The sequence below is a fragment of the Odontesthes bonariensis genome, chromosome 18 (assembly GCF_027942865.1).
Source record: "Odontesthes bonariensis isolate fOdoBon6 chromosome 18, fOdoBon6.hap1, whole genome shotgun sequence".
Classification (NCBI taxonomy): Eukaryota; Metazoa; Chordata; class Actinopteri; order Atheriniformes; family Atherinopsidae; genus Odontesthes; species Odontesthes bonariensis.
The window spans coordinates 15,460,621-15,478,367 of NC_134523.1; the positions used below are offsets into that span (position 1 = coordinate 15,460,621).

At 39.9% G+C, this 17,747-nt stretch overlaps 1 protein-coding gene across 1 annotated transcript in view; it reads left to right on the forward strand.

The window, feature by feature from the left end:
- Positions 1–5,303: 5,303 nt before the first annotated feature.
- Positions 5,304–17,747, forward strand: part of slc45a4a (solute carrier family 45 member 4a) — a 67,127-nt gene continuing 54,683 nt past the window's right edge. Inside the window, exons 1-2 of the mRNA XM_075450244.1 lie at positions 5,304–5,455; positions 6,675–6,758. The gene's annotated coding sequence lies outside the window, so the exon portion shown is untranslated. The remainder of the gene's footprint in view (positions 5,456–6,674; positions 6,759–17,747) is intronic.

The window sequence follows — 17,747 nt, forward strand, 5'->3', positions numbered from 1 at the left end:
ATCCACCTGGCGGAGAGCGAAAATCAGCCGGCAGAGCGATCATGTCCACGTCGGGGCTCTTGATGATCGCTCTGCCGGCTGATTTCAGGGCAACCATCCCGCGGTGTGTCTGCTCTCCGCCAGGTGGATTCCCCCTGAGTGTCCGCACCGCAGGGAGCTGAACACGGCGGGATGGCTCCGGCTGATTTCACCAGATAAGAGAGGAGGCAGGCGGACAGGGAGACACAGACACAAGTTCCGACCGCAGGTCTCTCTGCTTCCTCTGTCCCCGCAACATTTGAAACTTTTCAGGTGAGAAAGTAGTCGTTTAGATCCCCAACATGTTGAAAACCTGACAAAATACCGGCTGTTTACCATTTTGTTCCGACGAATTCGGCGCTGCTAAAGCTAGCCGCAGTGAGCAACGCACTTCCGGTTATTTTGACAAAATAAAATACCCGTTGCCTTTTGTCATAGGGAAAGACATTACGTGCTGTTGTTTTGAAAACAGGAAGTGAACCTACCCTCGTTGTAGCTAGCTTGAAACTGCGGTTTTGACAGGAAATGACAGTATGCCGGGTTCCCGCCGTCCTGCAGTGCTTCTGTCTCGGCTTGTATGGTGTCGCGGGACAACTGATTTGTCACTCACAAAACAAGTTAAATTGTCGCTAGATTCAGCCAGATTGAGTCCGAAAGTCGCTAAATCGCTAGATTTTTTTTTTTTTTTGTCGCCAGAGATGGCCAAAAGTCGCTAAATCTAGCGACAAAGTCGCTAAATTGGCAACACGGCAGCCAGGAAAAACCATGGCACTTGTGACGTCGCACGGAAGTCCCGACCCAGTCTGGAAATCCAGGAAGGTTTCCTAGCGGCAAATTCAAAATCGCAAATTTCATGCGTTTATGAAATGTTTTGGTGTAGAGTCCAATGATCATTATTGTTCCTCTGTGTATGTATTATCATTATGTATTGGGTGTAGTGTCAGCTTTCTGTAGGCCTTTAAGCCAAAGCCATAGTTAGATGTTTAATATAGTTTATTTTAACTCAGTAACTCTTAGAATCAAACTACATCTGGGGAAAAGATCACGGACGACTGTTTTATGCAATCAGCTGAAGTGGTTTTGTAATCTTAACCAATATTAGCACTTCAAATTTCATGGAAACCTTTACACTCCCCATCCCAGAACCACATACTGTATAAATCTAGTTTTCTTACGGTAATCCCCTAGCCTGGGAATTCCCATGCTGCTTTGCGCTCGATTTCATTCTCACTGCAAAGTCAGCCTGGAAACCACCGCCCTTATTTTTGCCAGAGTTTGGGAACCAATCACAGAACGGGGGGGAGGGGTGCAGCAAGATGATGACGACGTCTATGCGCTACACCGAAGCTTGTAGAGTGTTAATCCAACATGACAGCGGACACAACGTTACCGTTCGATGCAGCCTTAGAAAGTGTTTCGAAGTAGATTCACCCTAAGGTCATTTGAACCGTGACATCCAGCCAAGTAGTCCACCCTAAGTTTTTCCGATATTGGCTGAACATCAGTTGAGTTACTGAGTTATCCCGAATAGCTTAGTACAAGCGCTGAGGGATCCTGGCAGCATCTCCAAAATTACCACACTAAAATCACATGCCATGACACCAAACTTCTACAGTAGTACAAATATGGTCTGTACTCACAAAACGATGCATTTGGAAGTTTGTACATAGTCCAGGAGTTTATTATTATCATCAACACAAGCCTGATAGCTTTTCTGCTGCTAAAGCTTCGTTGACGTCACTTCTGGGAGCTGGGAGCTTCAAAGTAAGATGAGGGTTGATCTACTACTGTAGACAACAAAGCAAGGCTGCTCAATTTCTCCATTATCAAAATAAATTCACAACTCTACAACATAAAAATTCATGTAGAATATAGCATATAGGCCTACTTTGTTGTTAATTTAAGTAGCTTAGAGCGCAAGTTTACTTTTATTTTCCATTTTTTTCTTCTTCCTCGTCGAATTTCTGTCGTCATCTGGTATAAGTGATACAATTGGCTATGAATCGCGCGCAAAGCAGCATGGGAAGAACCTGACGTCATTTGATAGACATTCGTAGCGCCCAATAAATGGCTCTAGGCATTCGTAAACCACGCCTCAAATACGAGAAAATGCACACCTAGTTCCCAGACCACCATCTCATCGAGATGGTGGACGCGTCAGCCAGGCTAGTAATCCCCGGCATCTCCAGTGACTCTTCTCTTACTCTAGCACTAGTTATGCTCTTAGCTGTTTGGTTTTGGAAGGAAATGCACTTGATGATTTCTTGTGACCTGAAGTTCTTTTGCCTACCGATGTGGAACACACTTATTGTAAGTCGCTTTGGATAAAAGCATCTCCAAAATTACTGTAATTGTAATGTAATGTAATTTGGTCAAATATGTGCTTGTAAAGAGATGTTGTGTACTTCTAGGGTTTGATCAGAAGAGGGCGCTGTTTGACACCAAAAGAAGATAAAGGGCTTCAAGCCTGCTAATGAGAGCAACTTTACAGATTAGAAACAATACTAACAAAGCTTAAATTACTATTTTACATATTATTCCACTATATCTTCTATGTGCTATATTTAATTGTGATATTAGAATAAATGTGAATCTTTATATGATTTACAGGAGCCTAAAGCCTTGACTTTATCTGCCTCATCAGCCCAAAACATGAACATACAATTAAGGTTTTATGACAATATGAAGTGCAGCAGATCGTCACAATAAAGAATATTCATTCAGCTTCTTAAATGTACTGTAGTTCCCATGTTGTTTCAAATCCTTTCACCCCTGCAATCTAAAGCACCCTCTTCCAGCCTTCAGGGTGGAAGGCTAAACAAAGCGAAACAAATTGAGTACGTCCTGCACAGCTCTTCTTGAGCAAAACACCGAGTCCCTGCACGCCTGCTGATCCATGAATGACCTCCCTGTGGAGTTGCTGGAAGTGTTTTTCACCTAAAGGCCTCTAATGTTTACAGTACTGTGTGTGGATGTATAGCTGTGACCGCTGGACATTGCTTTGTAACATGAAATCATAAGCAACTGTTTATCTCTCAGCATGCAGGTCCGCTTGTGCCTCGGCTTTAGTGTCAGATAAGTTGTTTTCTCTGTCTCCCGCAGCTCCTTAATCTATAAACTTTTAAATTCAGGAAGACAGTGGTAGTTATGAATGTACAGGGGGGAAAAGATAATAGATGGCTGTGCCTCAGACTCACCTACAAAGGCCACTTTTTATTACTGTACTGAAGATGCTCCTTGTAGCATGAGGCTACTTTTCACAACACATGACGAGCTGGATGGTAGGGTGGATTTATACCTTTTTATCTTCTTCTTTGATTGGCCTTTGTAGATGTCTGTGCTCCGAGTCCCCTGCCAGCTATTATTATTTTACAGTTTTCTTTCTTACAATAAATGCCATCGAAATACCAGACTTAACAACTTTGATTAAAAACTTTCTGACATTCTGTGAGACCTTTCTACCCCAAAATGTTTAAATCTACTCGTGGGTTTTATGCTTTTTATTTCATATTAATTGCTTAAGTAATAATCAAAGTTAAAGTGTGAGGAAAAAAGACACATTTTGGTATAATTCATGAAGAATTATACCCCATATGAATCAACAGAAATTGTAATGACTCATTTTGGTGGGTGGAGACACAAAATGCATCTATTCAACGATTATTCAGGAAGTTTATCTGTATCTTGTGGGAACTATTTCCAGAGGTGGATTAACCCATTTACTGATAGGTTTTTAAATTGCACTCTCAATAAGCTAGGTCTCCAATGTCGGGTAATGGATTTTAAATGAACACTGTACTCATCTACCCACCCCCCACCTTTTAAAATCCTTCATCTGTCACATGTCAGTATCAGTTTCTCCGAATCCAAAGAATGTTATCTTTCTTGATTTTCATACTCTTGTGGGGAACAGGAGCTCCCAATGTAGCCAGAAATGGCTTGGAATTCCCTTGAATCAGTTTCCTTTTGCCTGTTTTTCTTAAGGTTTTTCACACTAGAGTCTTTTCCAAGACTAATCTATAGCTTGTGCTACAACCTCTTAAAACGTTGACACGTCCACAACTGCAAGACAACCCTGAGCGTTCGATACAGAGGTGCACATCATCAGTCGGAGCTGTAAGTATGGGTGTGTTTCAGCAGCAACATTGTTTTCTTATAACACAAGAAATACACTCAAGTTTCTTCAGCTGCATGTTGGGTTTCAGCGTACAGCATAACACATGTATAGATGGTTTGTTTTGGTTATCAGCAGGTGTTTTTTAGGAGTTCATGACTGATTTGTGGAACTGAAACAAATTACAGATTATCTCATTTGTTATCAGTGAAATTTTAAACGAGCGTTGAATTGTCCTTTTTCGCCGAGATGGGCTGCTTCCAGATATCCGTCTTACTGAGAGAAGAACTGGCAGATTAATAAATAAGTTTTTTATTCTTTGCCACACTATAAGCTTTTTGTTTGTCGTGCCAATTGTTCTGTCTGCACAAGTTATGCACAATATGAAAAGACAGAAGCCCGTCTTTGGAGAGAGTAAAATCTGGTTAAGATTTGAATTGTTTTTTTTTGGTTTATATTGGTTTACGATTCAAAAGTCACAGCAGAGTTTTTAATCAATCATTCCAGGCGTCAGACGGTGTGTAACCTGGTCAAAGTGGATTTTGTGAGTGTTCTCCCACTACTTAACTGATTGTTAAGGCAACTACTTTGGATATTGGACTATAGTTCACACAAAACTGTCAATTTGAATGTATTTTACTAACTACTTATGTCATAAAAAAATAAATGAACAGCTATAAGAACAACTGTAAAGTTAAGAATCCAAAAATGCTAATTTTGTTTTTTGTTTTTTTCTGTGATGAGGGTGTAATGTTCATTAGTAGACAGGGGGAAAAGAATAATTTTACATCAGATGCGGTTTATGTACATAAAAACACCCTGTAAAAGACTGGAGCCTCAAAATGGAGGAAAAACAAAAATTGAGTTTCATGTAAACTTGATGTCCAGTCTTGGTTTTAGAAGACTAGAGGAAATAATCCAACCGGAAACCAAGTCTAAGTGATAGCTGCAATGCAAAGTTAAAAGTAGGCATTGAAATGATGCGGTTTAGTCAAATAAAACTGATGTTGATGAAGTAAAACGTTAAGTAACTCCAAAGTATTTTCGACGGCATTCCCCTTTAAAAGAATCAGCCTCTCTCCTTCTTTGTATACCAACGCCACAGCCCAGCCTCTTTATGCAAATGACCATGACGTCAGCGGAAGCTGGGCGCTACGTATCTTCTCCCGACAGATATTCTTTTAAAGGCGTATTTAAAGCCCTTGCTTCAGTTGTAGGAGCAGCGGACAACCTATGCAACAGAAGGCTGCTGCAAAGCCGAGCGACAGTCCGACCTCTCAGCGGACACAGACACGGAGCCAGCGGCTGACACGACCCGGCGAGGTGAGCGCGGTGTCCGGTTAAAACTGCGGCGACAGCGACAAGGGCACGGATTTTAAACATTTTGTGGTCGCTGCTGGAGGTTGGCTCCGGCAGGCGGAATGCATAGCATCTCAGGTTGCTGCTGCAGAGAGGAGGAGGAGGAGGAGGAGGAGGAGGAGGAGGACGAAGAAGAAGAAGAAGAGGAGGAGGAGGAGGAGGCATTTACAGTAGTTTCTGCAGGCCCGTGTCAAAAACAAAAAGAAGAGAGAGGCTAAAGGCTGCAGGTTGCATAATTAGGCTGCGTTAATTATAAAGTGTGTGCGTACAGTGACAGTTTCAGGATGGTGTTTTCAGTGTAAAGCAATAAGTGTGGTTGTTTGAAGTTTGCACAGTGAAGGCATTTCGAGTAGAAAAAAATAATAACCACCAGGAAGGAGCAATTTGCCACAGTAAATAACACCCGAGACTGTCAGAGAACAAAACTGTTGAGTCTGCCAAATATAAGGAAAATATGAGGAATTTTCTCCATTTTAATGAACTACTCATTAGAATGTAAATAACCCAAGGCTGCTGCTGTGCTTCATTGTCATCACTTTTCCACCTCACAGCAGTTTATGATATCAATCATTAAAGTTGATTTGAAGCAAAGATCCTTGAAGACTCTCGTGTTTTGATGTCTTTGTCAGTGTTTTCTAATGGTTTGATGAACATCTTTGTGTCCTAAAGTGTTATTTTTTAACATCCTGGGTTTGGGAGTTGCTTCTGAGCTTTTGGACCACGTTCATTGATTAATTCATAACTGACCATCACTTTATTCACGGTCTGTGTTGAATATAGCAGAGCAACCCCATATCTCTGCTAAGAAAATGTTCTCAACCTTAGATGTCAGTACTGCTTGTTAACGTGCACCCACTAAAAATGACAAGCTCACTTGAAGTTTTCATTTTGTGCACGTCTTTACACATATTTTTACATGAAAGAGAACAAATGTTAAGTTAATGTCTGCATCTAAATGATGAAATAAGGGAGGTGTGGTGCAAGTCCTGTTCGGATCTCGTCTGTTGAGATTTATTTATTTATTGTTGTGTTTAGATGCAAGAGAGAGCAAAAGAGCATGCGTGCACTTGCTGTCGGTGGCTGCTGTATTGATTAAATGTACAGTATAAGCTGATATAGTGTCTGTGTGTGTGTTTGCAGATGTGATTTGTCAAGTCTTGACTCTTTTGTCATGTGTGTTCAGGTGCGACGTAGAGGGCTTAAGATTGAAGCCTGGACCAAAACAACAACGTCTCAGAGACATTTATGAAGCTTTCAAGGCCTTTTGGTGAGTTTCAAATAAACACACGCACACAAAAACAGACAGCAATCATTTATTTTATATATTGTTGCCATGACATTTTTAAAGTCCTTCTCCTGTGTGTTATTTTACTGTTCGGTTTTGTAAATCTCTTAAAAAAAAAAAAAAAAAAAAACCTGCAAAGAAGGATTTAAACGGCCAACAGATGTTCTGTATTCACTCTATGTTTCAAGTCTAGTAGTTTCTTTTTTTATTTTGCTCAAAACCACGATCAGAGAAATGGGTTTCTGGTTTAGTTGCGTTGCAGTTTAGGTTTCAGTTTGCATGCTGGGGGCCCACCCTTCTCAGCTGAAGTGAAAGCAATCGACTTCCTCTTGATTGGGTCTTTGCTGCTGTGTCAGCATCAGGTTATTACCCAAACACACGTGCACACGCAAATCTAGCCAGACGCAAGTGATCATGAGAGGCCGGTCACATGAGCACAAAGACTCTCTATGCACTCGGACATATTTGCAATGAATGTAATGCAAACATATAGAACGACTTTTGTCAGCTGCACACTTACAAGTGTTTGACAGTTCTGATGCAGGACTGGATTGTCTTTGAGGCCTCTCGGGGTTTATATCGAGGGTTAATAGTTCCCCAGCCTTCCAGGTCTATATGTTGAAGTAATTTTGGTTGTAGAACTATTCACTTTACACATCCAAGCACAGCTGGAGGTTTGGAACTGAAATATAAAACTTTATACTTGTGTTGATATTGAATTGTGGCTACATAAACACTAACAGACAGGTCAGTCAGACTGTGTATTCCAAACTAACTTCGGTATGTTGTGAGGCTGCCGTTGAATACTGCAATGTGGGCCAGTAGACTCGCCGTTACAACAGATCTGTTTCCAAATCACATGAAGGAGCTTTGAGTCTTGGTTAGAGCTGACTCAGCCCGCTGGCGTCTCAGAAATTAGATGTCCTGTTGTAAAAGAGCTGTCGACTTCTCCAATAATCTTTTAATGGCAATCTAGAATCTTAAAGGCAAACTTTTAGTAAACATGGACTGTGCAGTGAAGGTTTACAGGGCGGTATTTTTATGGGGTTGCCAGATCCCAAATGTGGCATTTGGGAAGTTCCCTCATCTGTTCTCTTGCTGAGACCTACTGCAGAACATCAACACCAGTTTTTTTTATATTTGCTAAATATGAAGCTTCTTTCAGTTCACACTTAGCATAGCACAGAGACTGGAAATTGGACGAAATGGATAGCCTGGGTCAGTTTGAGGGTAGTAATCAGTCTAACAGCACTTCTGCTGCATGTGTATTTCAGCTGTCCTTCAGACAGTTTAACAGGGCCTTTTCTGGGTGTTTTCTGTCATGCACGCTGGTTTATTATACTCTGAGAAAATGCTTTTTCTCTCAAAATTAAGAATCGGTGATTCCTTGTTCAATGTAGGATTATACTATTCACAGTAAAATGAAATCTTTTTAAGCCCTTCGTTTTGGTGCTAATATCATCATTTGGCTGATTCAGTTTGAAGGTAATACTCTACATTTCCCTCTGTCTCAGCATCTTTGTGTTTGTACGGCCACCACACAACAGCAGCAGGTCGGGTTTTGTATCCTGAGCCCTGATCCTCTAGATGACATACTCCCTAATTGTGTGTGGCATTCATTATTTTTTTATTTTTTTTTATTTTTATTTTTATTTTTTTTTTTGGGCACAAACCTGGGAGGTTCAGGAGATAGAAAGGTGCGAGACATTAAGTTTGCCCACCAATGATCAAAGTGACAGACTGTGTGATTCATTATGTGCTTGTGTTTGTCTTCTCACTTACATCGGTGCTGTCAGCATCCCCCCCCCCGTATCTCCATCAGATCTTACATGCATGCAGACAGATAGTTATTGCAGCTGTAATTTCTGTTGTGTTGTTAAAACTCTGATGCTGAGGGAAGTGATGACTGGCTGATGGTGTGTTTACATATAGACATTTTTCTTGTATACAGACATAACTGAACACGCCAGCGGGGCCATCTTTAATAAATGGATATTCTCACCTTCATTAAATTCTTGTTTTCTCAAAAATGATAGAATTCAACAATTAAAATCTGAGTTTGATATTTAAAATGTAAGCTGATGATATTTCTCAATAAATGTTCTCAACAAAGACACTTTACAACCGACCATCTGAAATAGAAATTAAACCTGCTGGATACATTGGGCACTGACAGCTAGCTTGGTCTGGGACCATGACTGGCACTTAATATAATGTTAGCTTAGCGATGATCATATGGGAAAAAAAAAAAGAAATGCAGAAAAAGGACTTGATCCCAACACTGTTCTTTACAACAGTTAGACATTGCATGCGTGGCAGGTTGGTTTTCTATTGATGAAGGACTGTTGCTCTTCTTAAAGCCAATATGTAGCTATACAGTATTTGGCTCCAGCTCTGTTTGATGACACAGACAGTGATATAGTCTCTGTACAGACTGCAGACTTTGTTTGCTTTTCTTCCCGTCGCTTCCCGTCGCTTCTCCTCCTCTCTGTCTTTCATAACACTTTTTTTATTTTATTTCCTTTACTATTTTCTTTCCCCTCCAATCTTCCTCATTCTTTATCTGGGTCCATTTATCTTGTGTCCAACAGCGTCTGCAGTTCTCCGTTTTGTTCCAGGTGTTTTAAAGTCCTCAGTTACAGTCACAATGAGGCAGTGTTATGCACCGATGCGCTACATTTTTGTTATCTGATGGACACAGTTCAGAAGCTGACTTTTAAAGATGGAAGAATCACTTTGGAGACAATTGCTGTCCAATCAATGGTGCGGCATAGTCTTTTTAGTAGCTGTTTGGCAGCTTTTGATTTCATCACCTTGATCTTCCTCAGCAGATGGAGTTTTTTTTTCTTTTAAGTGCTGACAAATTAGATTTCAAGCTTTCCTTTAAATGAATGGATTGTCCCTGAAGTGTAAGTCTGTTCTCACAAAAAATTCACAAAGTGACCACAAATCATTAAGACTGCATTACATAGAGGCATGTTATGCATTAAAGGTGTGCCGTGTGTTATACTGTACCACTATAAGATGACCTATATGTCCATTTTCACCTTTTGTTGTGTAAGCAGCACCCACATATAAATGTATTAACACCTTCAAAGAGAAACCATCGACCTTCCACTCCCCTGTCTTGGTTACCTTAGTGACGAGTTGCCAGGCGATGACTCCACTGAAAGTGAAAAGAATATGTCAAATTTTCAATGCACTTAATTCACACAAATGCAGAAACTGGAGAACTGCTGCTGTTTTTTTTTTTTTGGTGAAGTCAAGCTGCACAAACCATATTTTTTTCTAAACTTAACCAAGTGGGGTTTTTTTTTTGCCAAGATATAATACCAACAACTGAAATTTAAGTACTTAATAACAGCCTTTGAATACTTAATAAGTCACTGATGTCTAAAAGAATTCACTCCACATGCAAGACAAAACAATGTCTGGGTTAAAGTCCTATGTTGAAGGTGCAACACCACCATCCCTTCTATCCTAAAATACGGTCCTTTTTCAACCTTTATAGAAACCAGCCATAGAACGGTGCTTTATTTTTATGTTGTCGAAATGTAATGCACTGAATAATTTTCTGTATTTCATGAGACCAGGCTGTTGGAAAACAGAATTATTGTCATCTGAAATTCCCTGACAACTGAAAAAAATACCATCTGTTGAGAAAGAGCATACGAAAAGGCAGGTAAAATGCTGGTAAACCGACTGTCTTGAGATTGTTTTGTGTCGTATAAGCTGCAAATGAACAGGTGAAAGACATTTCAGAGTGTTGGACAGAAACTTGCTGAGCCCCATAGAAACATGAAATCAGAGTTTTAGGTGCGTGGGGGAAACAGTTTCCTTCTTTGTCACAGTCTTTGCCGTCTGAGCACAAACAGTCATCTGGCATTTGAGTCAACTTTGCTCAGCATTTTTCTTTCTTTTTTTTGTTTTTAGGTGTGAAATCCTGTTTTAAGAATCTGTTTAAAGCAGTCGTATCAGGAAAGCGAGCACTGGCGTCAACCAAATTTTGGCCTATAAAAATACAACTCAGACACTAAGCAGGAAGGGACCTCACTCATTACCCTCCCTCCCTTTTTATTGCTGGTTTATTTTTACGATAAAGCTGTTTTCATTCTTTTTCCAGGTAGCGTGTGAAGCTCGATGAAACTTGGTCACTAAGGGTTAACTTTAATACTCTTATCAGTGAGCCGTCTTCTGCAATGAAGCATTATGACTGCATTTAAAACTCCTCCAAAGTTTTCCCAAAGTCATTTCATCTGTGTTTTTGAGTTGGTTCCAAACTCACTCCCCATCTTGAGCAGAAGATTGTACAAGGACAAAATGAGGTCCCGTCTTCCAATTAAATTGGCAGAAAACTGGCTGCATGCCACGGATGACTGGCAGCAAGTCTGTCTTTGAATGGTGCATCTTGGTTCTCTTTTGAATTTTTTGGGTGAGGCAGACACCGCACCCTTTTGTCCCATACTTATCTCTCTTGCTTTTGCTGTGTCACAGTTGACAAGTTTACCTTTTGACTGTTGGAGTATGGTTCATGAGATACAGAATATTGGCCTTCTTCTGCGAAGCAGCTGTTTGCTGCAACATGTCACTTAACTGTTCCTCTATCTTGTCATCAAGATGGAGGAATAGCAGCTTTCTATTCTGCATCTTCAGTTTTGATGTCAGTTTTTCTTTTCGGCCAGTCCTCGATTAATATGTGCAATTTAAACAGAATCCTGATATAATTTATGGTTTATCTATTTTTTGTGTAGAATGTGTAATGGAAATGATCTCCAAAGTCTAAGCTTATTGTGTTCACTTTGCTAAAAATGTCTGTTTACTGTCACAGAAAGCCAAGAAAGCACATATCCATATTTGTGAATATTTAAGTTTCTTTTGCACAAAAATTCTTATACATGCAATGATTACCAAACGGGACATTGATTGTTTCAGCTCTGGGCGGGAACAGTTTATCCAGACTGCTCCGTCCGGATGGAGATGTGGCCTGGTTGAACAAGGAGAGAAGATAACTGGCTGTGTGCCAGCAATGTCATTAACGCTGTTATCCGTACTGCACTCAAAGTAACAGACACACACTTGCTCAGTTTTCTTGCTGGATTTTCCTGCAACAAAATAAGAAAGAAGGACGAACATCCTCTCATACAGTTTCACAAATATGTTGATTGAGGTCCCAAATGTGAAAGTAAGTACGCTTGTGTTAGATAAAACATTACCCCACCAAAGGGATTAATTGAGGTTTGTGTTTGTCGTTTAGTTGTTGTTAATTATCTTGTCTTGTTTGGTCAGGCGTGGCTATGACTCACCACAGCCTGCAGGTTGCCAGGTTGATTGTAACAACATGTTACGTGTGCTACAGATGAAGCACAACTGGAATGATGTTGCAGACTCTCAGCGCAGTGGTTGATGGTACCATTTTTTTTTCCCTGGTTTGCAACTAATCAAATCAACTCGGGGCTTCTTTCGTTGTGAAACTTGCTGACATGAAGACATCCAGAACTATTTATAAATGTCTGTACAGAGGATTTCACAGCCTGTGCAAAACTCTGGCTGCTTCATGCATACGACACAAACGAATGACAGCATGTGAAGGCAGCTGGCTCATGTTTAATCAGTACATTTGAATTATTATTATTATTACTATTATTATTATTATGATTTAAACTTTTTTTTATTTTTCAAACAATAACAATGACCAAACAATAATCCACATTATATTATTATACAATATAAGTTCAGTCCTTGACAAGTGACTTCAAGTGAATTATACAACATTACACACACACAAAATTAAATAGTAAAAGGAATGAATGTATACAAAACAAAAATTAACAAATTTAAAAAAAAAATATATATATATATATATGTATAAATATAATCATACACATCAGTATTAGTATATTAGTAAAAATAAAATAAGGAATAATAATAATAATAATAATAATAATAATAAAATAGATAAATACAAAATAAATACAAACAAAAGTGATGCCAAACGAAATCTGGACATGAAGTTTCAGGAGTTCAGCTGTATAAGCCTATTCAGATGCCTAAGTATTTGAGCTGGAGAGGGTCGCTAATTGAATATACGCCAGGTAGGGGCCCCATTTTCGATCATAATCATCTAGTTTGTTCAATAATTTAAATGATAACCTTTCTAAAGAAGCTAGTTGGCCGAGAGAAGTGTGCCAGTGATTAATCGATGGCGCTGAAGAAGATTTCCATTCCGATATTAATAATTTCCTACCCAGCATAATCGCTGTTTGGGCCCATTGCGAAAGAAATGAAGGCAGAGCACTCATAACTGAAGGGTCACCAAGAGTGTAGAGTCTATTACAAAAAGGAATATCTTTGCCAAGGATCTCCCCCACTGTCCTATGAACTTTTGCCCAGAAGACCTGAACATCTGGGCACTCCCACAGCATGTGTAACAATGTTCCGCTATCCTGCTGGCATCTCCAACATTTACCATTGTTTGCTAATCCCGCCTTATGTAGCTTAACAGGAGTCCAGTATATTCTATGTAATATTTTAAATTGGACTAGTCGAGTCCTCAACTCTCTCGATACCCTCTTCCCATTCCTAAGTATCCCCTCCCATTCAGCCTCTGAGAAGGTATAATTTAAATCTTTCTCCCATGCTCGTTTAAGGGGTGATAGAGAGGTATCAGATTCCATTAATAACATCTTATAAAAAGTGGAAGCTGCATGTTCTTGCTTTAGTGCCTTCTTGAGATCTTCCAAGAAGCCACAAGTTGAAGGGGCTACCAAAGCCGAGCCAAAGGTTTTTAGTAATAAGTTTCGCAGCTGCATATATTTCCAAAAATCTTGTCTAGGTAAATTGAATTCCCCAGCCAGGATTTCAAATGAGTTTAATGTGCCGTTGTTATATATGTCTCCTAATACCGACACATTTTTCAAAAACCAAGATTTCCAAAGAAACGGAGCTTTGTTGATACAAAGCTTTGGATTGTGCCACAGACCTGAAGTGTAATTAAGGTGTACGTTAAATTTAAAAATCTGGGATATCTTTTTCCACAATATTTGAAGGTGCGACATGACAGGGTGTAGTCTATTCTGAGGTGCAAGGTTAGTTGACAAACAGTATAATGGAGCAAATGGAGCCGAAACCTCAGTTTCAAGGGCAAGCCAAGGGGGGGCTCTCTCTGGAGGCATAAACCAGTGGGATAAATGCCTGAGAGAGAAGGCATAATAATAATATAGCAGGTTAGGGATTCCCAATCCTCCAGTATCCACTGGTCTCTGTAGTTTTTTTAAATTAATCCTGGGTTTTTTATAGTTCCATATAAATTCTTTGCACAGCCTATCAAATTTTTTGAAATATGATGGTTGAATAAATACTGGTAGAGCCTGTAGTAAATAATTGAATTTGGGAGTACACACCCTTTTAATTATGTTCACTTTACCCCACATTGAAAGATAGAGTTGATTCCAGCGTTCTATGTCCACCTTCATACTCTCAAGTAAAGGATCAAAATTTATTTTTATAAAGTTAGATAATTGTGGGGGTATTGTAATACCTAAATATTTTATACCTGTTGCGGGCCAGGAGAACATACCAGCGGAGAAAAATGTTCTGGGGCAATGAGCCGTGAGTGGAAGGGCCTCTGACTTTGTCCAGTTGACCTTATAACCTGAAATATCTGAGAATATGTTAATTAGAGAGAACAATGCAGGAAGGGAATATTGCGGATCAGACACAAATAACAAAATGTCGTCTGCATATAGCATTAGCTTATGACAACTTTGACCAATAGAGATGCCCGGAAATTTAGTTTCTCTTCGAATTGCCTCTGCCAGTGGTTCAAGAGCTATTGCAAAAAGGAGGGGGGACAGAGGGTCCCCTTGTCTTGTGCCCCTTCCTAATTGGAACGCTGGACCAATAATACCATTTGTGAGAACTGAGGCTTTTGGGCTTATGTATAAAAGCCGTATCCAATTAATGAAATTGCTACTAAAACCAAAATAATTCAGTGTTAAAAACAAGTATTGCCATTCGACCCTATCAAATGCTTTTTCAGCGTCCAATGAGATGACTGCAATAGGGTTCTGACTATCTTGAACAGCCCACATAATGTCCAGTAGCCTTCTGATATTATCTGCTGAATATCTGGAGCGTATAAAGCCCACCTGATCAGGGTGGATCAGTCATGACGAGATCTAAGCGATTGGCCAGAATTTTAGATAATATTTTGCTGTCATAGGAGGTTAAGCTAATAGGCCGATAATTACGGCAATCTGCGGGGTCTTTGTCTTTCTTTAAAATAAGTGTTATAATAGCTTCAGATAGTGAAAGTGGAAGCATTTGTCTTTTAAATGACTCATTGAAAAGGTCTAATAGCATTGGGGCCAATTCTTCAGAAAAAGATTTATAAAATTCAGCCGTAAAGCCATCACGGCCCGGGGCTTTGTTGGAGGGAAGGTGTTTAATTACTGCAATTATCTCTGCTATAGTGATTGGTGCGTCTAACCTCTCAATTTGATCCCGGGTTACTTGGGGAAGGTTTAAGCTCTGCAGAAATGTTGTGATGTCTTCCTCTGAAGTCTATGACTCGCAACTATATAGATTTGCATAAAAATCTGTAAAAGTAGCATTAATTTTCTGGGGATCTGAAAAGAGTTGTCCATTTGTGTCTTTGATAACGTAGATGGCACTCATGGCCTCCCTTTGTTTAATATACCTCGCCAGTAACCTTCCTGCCTTGTCTCCCTCCTCAAAGCACTTTTGTCTTGCCCGAAAAAGACAAAATTCAGCTTTTTGTGATGTTATTGTGTTGTATTCACATTTTAATTTGGTTAATTTGACTAGATTGATTGAAGAGGAATCCCTTTTGAGAATTTGCTCAGTGATCTCAATTTTTTTCTCCAAATCAGCAAGCTGTTTAATATTTTTATTCTTTCTAAAGGAGGCCTGCTGAATAATATAACCCCTCAAGAAAGCCTTCAGTGCCTCCCAAGCAATTCCAGCTGAGGGAGCAGATGGAATATTTGTCTCTTTGTAGAGATTGATTTGAGATTTAAGAGAATTTCTAAAATTGTCCTCCATTAACAGACTGGAGTTTAATCTCCACCTAGGGGTTCTGGTTATGGCATTAAATGCAATCAAGGAAAGATAAATTGGACTATGATCCGATAGTATTATATTACCAATACTGCTATTGACAATAGCTGGCATTAAAGATTGGGAGATTAAAAAAAAGTCTATTCGCGAAAAGGATGCATGTGGGGCGGAATAGAAAGTGTAGTCTCTACCATTTGGGTTTTGTAACCGCCAAACATCTACTAGGGCGCAAGCATTAGCCATTGCTCTAAGTGAGTAGCTACCTTTTGTTGTACGAGTCTGACTTTTGCTTCGGTCCAATGTCCTATCACCTCATTATAATCACCCGCCAACAGCACCGGGTGATCCCCCAGATCTGAAATTTTCTTTTCTAACTGGCCAAAAAAGGACGGATCCTCAATGTTAGGAGCATAAATATTACCTAAAATAATATTTGTGCCTTGGATTTCACACAACATAATTAACATCCTACCTGCCTCATCTGTACTTTGTTTTAGGCATTTAAATTGTAAATTCCTGTTAATTAATGTGGCTACACCTCTACTTTTGCTGGTTCTGCTGCATGAGCCTACACAACCTACCCAACCAACACCGAGTTTTTGAGATTCTTGTCGAGATAGATGTGTCTCTTGGACAAAGACAATATCACATTTTTTAGATTTAATGAAAGACAAAATTTTACTCTTCTTTATGGCATTATTGAGACCCTTAACATTCCAGCTCATTAAACTTAAATTATTAGGTGCCATTGATCACATGGACAATCAACAAGTGGTGCTGTGAGTATAACTGTATTGGCATCATAATAAAGAAAAAATTTTTTTTAAAAAATTAAAAAAAACAAAAAAAAACAAACAAGGTCCACGGACATGCACTCAACTGACGCTGCTCACGGCATCCCACCCCCTCCCCCCACACATTTGCAGGTTGGCTAATAGTAAGTATTATGAAATGATCAGTAATATTACACATTCCAACTTATGATAACTTTAGCTGCAACAACGAGCTTTTCCTTTCTCAAAATAACTGTTGAAGAACAACCACAAAAAAATGAAACATTTTCTCTCACCCAAAAGTCCTCATACCATCATAGTGACCAACCTTCTTGGTAGAAGTGTCCAGTGAAAAGTCAGAGTTCGCACAGTGTATCTTCATGGAGTTCGTGTGCCAGTAGCACCTCAGTCGAGTGAGTGGATAAACGACAAGGCTTTATTGTTGTCTTCAAAACGCCTGGGTCCCTGCGCAGTCTTCACAACAAGCACAGCTGGATAGTTTAGTGCGAAACGGATGTTCTTGTCGTGTAGAAGTTTCTTACATTCCTTAAACTTTCCCCGTTTTTCATTCAGCATCTTGGAGTAATCCGGAAAGACCATAATGCGCCGTCCTTCCCAAATTATATTCCCCTTTTTTCGCGCAGCTTCGGCGATGCGCTCACGATCTTGAAACCTCAAAAATTTAGCTATTATGGCTCTGGGGCGAGTGGACTGTGCACCATCCTGGCTTCTGTGCATGACTCCAAGTCTATGTGCTCTCTCAATTTCTAACCCTTTGGCAAAGTTGATGTCAAATAGCGTAGGAATAATCCCCTCCAGGAAAGAGACTGCGTCATTATTCTCGAGTAATTCCGGAAAGCCAACGAAACGGAAATTACATCTGCGTTCACGGTTTTCAACATCATCTAGTTTCTCCCTGAGGGCCTCGATCTCCTTGCTGGTGGCCGGAGGGTTAGCTTCTAGCCTTCCTTGTGCGTCTTCCAGAAACCCCAGGCGGCTCTCAACGTTGCTAATGCAGTTAGCGATGTCGGCTAGCCTACTCTCTGTGGCGCTTGTTGTAATGCGAATCTCTTCAAGTTTCTTGTCATGGCTGTCCGATTTCTCCAGTATAAGCGCAGTG